Source organism: Octopus bimaculoides, chromosome 15 (genome assembly GCF_001194135.2).
Source record: "Octopus bimaculoides isolate UCB-OBI-ISO-001 chromosome 15, ASM119413v2, whole genome shotgun sequence".
Lineage (NCBI taxonomy): Eukaryota > Metazoa > Mollusca > Cephalopoda > Octopoda > Octopodidae > Octopus > Octopus bimaculoides.
Window position 1 is genome coordinate 31,120,914 of NC_068995.1, and position 8,937 is coordinate 31,129,850.

Consider the following 8,937-nt stretch of genomic DNA (forward strand, 5'->3'; position numbering starts at 1 on the left):
TGGAATGCATTTAATCATAGGTCTGCATGATCTAAGCTGATCTGGGGCTAAACGACACACAATTGTTCAGTTACTGATAAAATCAATTTCAGTTTTTTTTCTTTTATAAAATATTCACAGGTGCAGGCATGTGGTAAGAAGCTTGCTTGCGAACCACATGATTCCAGGTTCAGTCCCACTGTGTGGCACCTTGGGCAAGTGTCTTTTGCTATAGCCTTAGGCTGGCTAAAGCCTTGTGAATGGATCTGGTACACGGAAACTGAAAGAAGCCCGTTGTATATAATGTGGGTTTGTGTCTGTGCTCATCCCCCATCACCGCTTGACAACCAGTCATGTTGTGTTTACGTCCTCCATAACCAAGCTGTTTGACAAAAGTGTTTGATAAAATAAATACTACGCTTTAAGAAATAAATCCTAGAGCCAATTTGTTTGACTAAAACCCTTCAAGGCAGTGCCCTAGTATGGCCGCAGTTAAACAATTGAAACAAGTAAAAGATAACATCTGTTTTGGCTTGGTTTCTATGGCTGGATGCCCTTCCTAACGCCAACCACCTTACATAGTACCTGGTGCAGCCTCTGGCCTTGACAGTTCCTGTCAAATTGTCCAACCCATGCCAGCATGGAAAACGGATGTTAAATGTTGATTATGATTCAGAGATGGAGGGACAGTACCCATGGTATGACTGCTCATGTTAGTGACACTGATGCCTCTGGGGAAAAAATATAGGACAGATCCTGTCCCTTATAGTTCATTCTACCCGCAACTAGATATTCCTCAAATCAACTTTACTGTCTTACTAAAAATATATAAAACATAGGTTGGTCCAGTGAATTGTGTCAGAGAGACTGGGTGGAGGTGGAGGTGTCGGGTGGATGTGTTGGATGGAGGTGTTGGGTGGTGGTGTAGGGTAGAGGTGCTGGGAGGAGGTGCTGACACCACCACCCAACACTTCCAAGACTCACCTTCAATGGGTAGAGGTGACTCGTGGGAGTGTCGCATGGTGTTTCATGGAGGTAATGGGTGGAAAGGTTAGGTAAAGATAGTGGGTAGAGAGCTTGGGTGGTAGGTTGAGCTGGTGAGTACACTGGTCCTTTTTAGCTGTGTTGGGGGTGAGGTGTTTATTCTCCCTAGGTTCCCAAAACACAGATTCTCAGGTTCTTAATCTTCCTGTAAAGTTTGTCACAGCATTTAAGACTCAGATTGTTGACATTAAGTCAGTTTTGCTTGAACAGATCAAAGACATTTCAGTGATCTTATTTTAACACAGCGGAATGTGATTTGAGAGAGATTTGACTGCGATTTCTAAAAGATTAACTGATGCTATACAAGCTCCATTGTTGACTAAAAATGTTTGGCATGAAGCCGAGCTTGACCAAGCAGACCTATGATCAAAGTCATTCCAACCATGACCATCACTTTTCTCTCTGGCAGAGTGTAACTAGAACTACATTATCAAGTATGTCCTTACATTTTTCTTTAGGAAAAGTATGATTTGAGATAAAATTTGCTGCTATTTTTAGCAGGTTGAATGGCCAAGTAGTGCCTCTGATATTGTCTTGTAAGATCAAATATCATTTATGGTGCAATGATCTTCCATTTATGGCTAACCTTTCAATATAAATCAAACCTATTTATATCATCATTATTGTTCAATCAGACACACTGGAGCAAGCAGACTTAGATATCTTAACAGGGGCTCCAACACAATACAATGACTACAGTGAGATTTGAACTTGTGACCATGCAGTTTATAGTCCATTCCTTTCAACCGATTAAACACAAAGCAGTTTAGGTCACGTGCTGTGTGGTGGATGCTATGATTAATCTCAATCTGACATGTTTGACTCTTGTCACACAACTCCCCCTATGATACAGATACAATACATTGAGTGCAAGTAAAGACCTAGTCCAGATGGAAGGGAGAGGGAGGTAAGTGTTCTCAGTCAGAGGAAAAGAATGCACAATACAAGACACTATATGGTTCACAATCGTTATCAATGTCTGGAATTAGTTTCATGATAGCAATGAAAATTAAAAAACAAATTTTCACGAGACTTGTGATAAATTTTTTTTTTTGTTTATGGCTTTTTTTCTTTTTTCCCAACTTAGAAAATAGTTTCAAAGTTTGTCTAAATTTAGAACCACTGTGTCTGCTCCTCAATCTTTAACCAACATCTGTAGTACTCCCATGGTCAGCAATTTTGTCACATACACACACACACACACACACACACACACACACACACACACACACACACACACACATTTACTTATCATTACATCATATTCTCTCTCTCTCTCACACACACACACACATAGAGTTATGGGTGTGGCTGTGTGGTTAAGAAGATTGCTTTGCAACCATATGGTTTCAGGCTCTGGCCCACTGCATAGCACCCAGGATAAGTGTCTTCTATTATAGCACTAGGCCAGCAAAAGCCTTGTGAGTGAATTTGGTAGAAAGAAACTGAAAGAGGCCCATCATGTGTGTGTGTGTGTGTGTATATACATACATATATATACACACACACACATATATATAGATACATAGACACACACATGCATACATACATATCATGTATACATACATATACATACATACATATCATGTATACATACATATACATACATACATACATATATACACACACATACACTAGCATAGCTAGTGGGGGGGGGGCAGTAGGAACGGTCTGCCCAGAGCAGCACTTTTGGGTTTACTGTAGGCAATATGTGTTTTTTGTGGGGTCTGTGGACGGCAAATGGAAAGGCTGCCCTGAGTTGCACTCATTCTAGCTATGCTAGTGCACACACACATTTATATAAGAGGTTAAAATAACCATCTAAGGGATAGAAGTATCCATTATACTACTGGTGTATTACCTATGTTTAACTATGGGCATACATATGCAAGCATATTATGCTCATAAATTACAGGTAAAGACAGGGATAAACATGAGTTTATCAAGAATCAAAATTCAAAGAAAACAGGAAATGGAGAAATATTAATGAACAACAATTGACTTACATCAATTATTATTTATTAATTCAATACAAATAAGACTGCATCCCATCTAACAGCTGTTTCTGCTTCCAATTGTATGGTATTGCCATTGATATGCTAAAAATATTTATATTCGGTAATGAAACCCATCTGAAACATGGAGTTTCATCAGAGTGAGGAATAGATAAAAAAAAAAAAAAGACCCTAGAGAAGAAAAAGGAAAAGTTGAATATGGTTCTAATCATACCATTTTGCTTGTGTATTTCATTGGGACATTAACATTCCAAAAAGACACACAAGCAAAATGGTATGATTACAACCATATTCAACTTTTTCTTTTTCTTCTCTAGGCTCTTTTTTTTTAATCTATTCTTCACTCTGATGAAACTCCAGGTTTCAGATGGGTTTCATTACCGAATATGATAAATATCTTTAGCATTTCAATGGCAATACCATACAACAATTCGAAGCAGAAACAGCTGTTAGATGGGATGCAGTCTTATTTGTATTGAATTAATAAATAATAATTGATGTAAGTCAATTGTTGTTCATTAATATTTCTCCATTTCCTGTTTTCTTTGAATTTTGATTCTTGATAAACTCATGTTTATCCCTGTCTTTACCTGTAATTTATGAGCATAATATGCTTGCATTAGTATTTCTCCATTTGCTGTTTTCTTTATGTATACACACACACACACACACACACATATATATATACACACACACACATTGTGTATGTGTTGTGTGAATGTGTTTCTGTTTCCATGTATAGATATCATGTAAATGAGTGTCACTGTCATACAAGCAGTGTCATTCATTTTCAATATTCTGAGAAAACATGGAAACAGGTGAGGGATGGCAACAAGTAGGCATCCAGTCATAAAAAAAAATCTACCTCAATAAACTATCCAACCCATGCAAGCATAGAAAAGTGGATGTTAAAATGATAATAATATACATGCACCCACACATACAAACACACACATTTACTTATCATTACATTATCTATATCATCTGTGTATGCGTGTATGTGCATACACACACACATACATACGAACATGCACACATATAGATTATATATAAATATATCATTATCATTTTTTTTTAGCATGGTGGAGGTTGGTGTGTATTACACACACACACACACACACACAGATAAAGAGACAGAGACAGACAGACAAATATTTAGAATCCCGAGTTGTAATTTAGCTCCAGGTCAGCCTGACTGAGCAGACCTGTGATCAAAGGCATTACAAAATCATGACCCTCCTGCATGAAAGCATCTTGAACAATAGGGGGTTCCTAAATTATATTTAAAATTTATTGTAGGATTTTCGAGCGAGATCGTTGCCAGTGCCCCTGGACTGGCTCTTGTGTGGGTGGCACATAAAATACACCATTTTGAACGTGGCCGTTGCCAGTACCGCCTGACTGGCCTTCGTGCGGGTGACACGTAAAAGCACCCGCTACACTCTCTGATTGGTTGGCGTTAGGAAGGGCATCCAGCTGTAGGAACTCTGCCAAATTAGATTGGAGCCTGGTGTTGCCATCCGGTTTCACCAGTCCTCAGTCAAATCGTCCAACCCATGCTAGCATGGAAAGCGGATGTTAAACGATGATGATGATGATAATGATTAAAGCTGAAATCCATCAGTCAACTTCTTTGCAATGAATGGAGGAGACCACATTAAAGTGTTCTGATGTTTCTGATAAAACTTTACTTGCCTATTTTTTTTTTCCAATAAACCGTGCTGAGTTACCCTTATTTTTCAATGCTTTTTTTTCTGAATTTTTCAAATTGCAAAGGTAATTTATGGTCACCTTGTTCATTATTTAATGTGCCCCTCTTATTGTCTTTAAGACAGTAAGATGTTATTTAAGGGAAATTTGGATGTTATTTCTAGCAAGTTCAGTGACTATCTAGAGGCTGTCTCATGTTATTAAAATATTTGCAGTGGTCAATATTTTGTGGTGTTGGTGGGGACAAGTGGCTATTTCAATGATAAAGAAATTTAGCATTCTGTTCATAATAAAAGTTTTATAAACAACAGCTTTTTCAAATTTCCCATAAATGTTAAAAAATACAACTTTTCTCTTCAGATGTATGAGGGGGCCCATATACAGTTGCTCATTTTGCTGGAAATAGAAGCCAAATCTTAAAAAGAAAGAAAGCAGTTATAACGTAATGTAGTCTCAAACAGTTTCAGAAGGACAGGATGGTCACTGCAGGAATATCATTGATTTTTACCTGACTTGATCTTCTTTGCATCACAACCCACTTCCATAAATAAGCATAAACACAAATAATGTAGTCCTCGGTAAAAGGTGGGATGGATACAGGTGTAAACACCTTATAGATCTATTCAAAGAACATAGTGAGGAAGGACACATTTGAATGATGTAGTCCTAAGTACACAATGTCAAAATAAAAGATCCAATCATTACAGCTAGAAACACCTTTCATATAACAAATTCATTTAGTCAGAAGTGACCTGGGAAACAACAACACGTTCTTCTGAATTTTCCATTATTATTATTTGGAATGGATGGGTATGAGGGTACTTTGAAAATACCTCATGGAATGAATGATGACTGAGCCTAGCATGGTTAAGGGCTGTCCTTTGGCAAGGCATAGCACCTGTTCAGCCACCCTGCCAGGGATACAGCAAAGTCATAGGACTGCAGCATGGTGGATTGTGAAGAGTCAGCGGAAGAGTTCAAGTCATCCAACAGTAATTCTTACATTGACACTGAGCAGAGGAATCTTTGAAAATCAATGGTCAGGATCACCAATCTCTATCAAGAGAGTAACTGCAACACATCCACAGGGGTGCTGTCCATGGTTGTGTAATCAGCGAATGAAAGATTCACTATGACCGAAGCTCCCAATTCAGATTCATAATAATGGAATTGGATGGCGACAGAGAGTCATGGGAATCTGTGAAAGCACAAAAAAACAAACAGGCCACTGCAATGAGGATTGTGTGGAATAGTGTAAGGAGTACTATAAAAGTTTTTGACAAAGAGTATGATTCACATTTGGTAACATTTCCAAGAGTTTTGCTTCAATTTAATTTTCAATTTATTTATTTGTTGGTTTAATCAGAAAGTAAGGGACAAGCCCGTGACCTTTACAAACCCTTCAAGATTGGTGACAGCGTTACTATTAGTATTCTTATGATGGTTGTAGGAAAAAAAAAACATGTTAGAGAGAAGGATTTCCAGTGGGGGGCATTTTGGGAAGGACTAGACATAGTGGTTAACGAGTGGATGTGGTACATGATCAGTAAGCTTTGAGGAGCAAAGACCACTGTAGTAGAAGAGGCAGAGAGAGAGAGAGGACACAGCACATCTGTGGATCAGAGACTGGAGTGTGTTGGTATATGACTTCATGTTAATCAAGTGAAGAGTTTCTCTTTAATGCAGTCTACAATGTGAGTTTGTGTAGCTATAGCATTGTTTCAAATGTAGAAACAACTCTGCATGGATAACCTCACCTGGGTTTTGTAATGAGTCAGTAGTGAGTGGCAGGAAACTATTCTCAGTCTCTGAAGACGATCATTAGTACTTGTGATGTAGTGTTTATTATGCCTCTCTCAGTTGTGCTGCATGCACAGATTACCATGATTCTCTGTTGCTACCCCACCCACTATTCCTGAGGGGGGTCGTGGGGACAGAATCCTCAGGCTTGAGTTGTGGTGAATCTTTCATTAGCTGATTACACAACCATGGACACCACCCTTATAGATGTTCTTCATAGAGCTTGGTGATCTTCACCATTGATCTAGGATTCCTCCACTCAGCTTCAATGTAAGAAGCACCGTTGGCTCAGTTGAGCTCTTCTGTTACTTCTTTCCAATCTACCATGCTGCCGTTCTATGACTTTGCTGTATCCCTGGCACAGTGGCTGAACAGGTGCCAAAGAACAACCCATAACTATGCAGGACACGGTCATCACTCCATGAGGTATTTTCAAGATACCTGCACATCCAACATATGTAGTAACCTTGAAAGTTCCAGTTGGGCACTGTTCATGTTTAGAAGTGCAGGTGTGATATAGAAAGCTTGCTTGATATATGCACTGATTGTGTCTTTGTGTTCTTGAAGGAGACAAAAATCAGCATGACCCATGAGAAAGTCTTCTAAAGATTCTGATCAAGGAGTTAATACAGATTAGGTGTGAGGTGACTAAGTTGTTTGTGGATGATGCTTGGGTACAGAAAGTGAGGACAAATAAAGAGAAATAATTGTCTGCATAGAAATAGATACTATTGAAAGTGATGTATAGGAAGAACAGTGTGGGAGAGAAAGTTGAACATTTGACACTATTTTGGTTTTTTAAAAACAACTATGGGAGAGCCTTTATCATTATCATCATTTAATGTCGGTTTTCCATGCCAGCATGGGTTGGATGGTTTGACATGCAGCTGACTAGCCAGAGAGCTGTCCAGGCTTCAATTATCTTGTTTTTACAAGGTTTCTACAGCTAGATGCCCTTCTTAACACCAGCCACTTTATAGAGTGAGATGAGTGTTTCTAATGTGCTACCAGCATGGGTGCTGTTATGTGACACCAGCATGTAAATATATAACACAGTGAGCTGATTAACTGAGATTATCTATGCAACTGGTAGACAAAAATTCAATCTAGGAGTGATTGAAATCTAAAAACAAGCAAAAAAAAAAAGAAAGAAAAGAGAATAGCTGTAAAATAATCAGCCAATCAAATTGGAGAGGAGGTTACTTTTAAAGCCACCTGGTGACAGACATATTTCAGTCCTATTAGACCTTATAAGCCAAATAAAACAATTTGCCACTCAGGATAAAATTATTCCTATTATAATAGTAAAACAAATGAAAAATAAAAACAAATTAATGATTTCTAATATAGGCAGATAATGAGGAGAAAGAAGAAGAGGCAGTTAATTGAATTGACTCCAATAAATATAAAAGTAAAAAAAGACACCTATTTTAGTTTGACTCAGGATGTAAAAAGAACATAATTACATTACCACAAGGTATTTTGTCTGCTATTCTACAGATTCTTCCAGTTAACAGTATACACCATTACTGCTGCTGCTGTTGCAACTGCTGCTGCTACTACTATCACCACCACTACCAATACTATTAATGATTTCAAATTTTGGCATGAGGTCAGCAAGTTCAAGGGAAAAGGGGGCTAAGTCAATTACATTGATGCCCCCCCCTTCCTCAGTGCTCAACTGATACTTATTTTATCAACCCAGAAAGAATGATAGGCAAAATCGACCTTGGTGGAATTTGAACACAGAATATAAAAATGGGCAGATGCTGCTAAGCATTTTGCCTGGATTGCTAACAATTCGGTCAGTTTACCATCTTAATAATAATTTTCACTTTCACATAACTTGACTTCGTTAAGCAAAAAATCTGGTGTGTTTATTTTAATGGCCTATCAATGTGTACAGCGAGTTTCTTTGCCCTAGGTGTTGGGAAGACACTCAGGAAGAAATGGAAACAAACAAAAAAATAATAGATTTACACATTGAATTAAAGAAGAACAGAACAAATATTTTAGAGTTAATTAAATTGGTTAAATATAAAATCCCTCCATGAAAAAATGAAGAAAAGTCAGACTAATTTTTAAAAACTGAATGTCAAAAATTTGATGATAGAGGTAATGAAATAAGATGATGGGTATAAAAAAAATATTTGGTAGCCAATACCCAAGTCTGAACTGCAGTAGTTGGTACCCAGTCGTATACTACAGCTTCAACATTTTGGAAGTGAACATAGGAGCTTAGGCAGAAAAATCAGAAAACTACATTTGTCTCACATTTAATTAATGTCATAAGTTTTTGTGGCAACATATTGATGTTGTGGAAGTAAAGGCAAGGCTTCCATTTTTGTCTTTAGTTCGTATATATATATATATATATATATATATATAT

The 8,937-nt window shown here is 37.7% G+C and overlaps 1 protein-coding gene across 5 annotated transcripts in view; it reads right to left on the minus strand.

The window, feature by feature from the left end:
- LOC106869377 (histone-lysine N-methyltransferase SMYD3) overlaps positions 1–8,937 on the minus strand; it is a 95,702-nt gene that overhangs the window by 49,928 nt on the left and 36,837 nt on the right. The window lies entirely within an intron of this gene.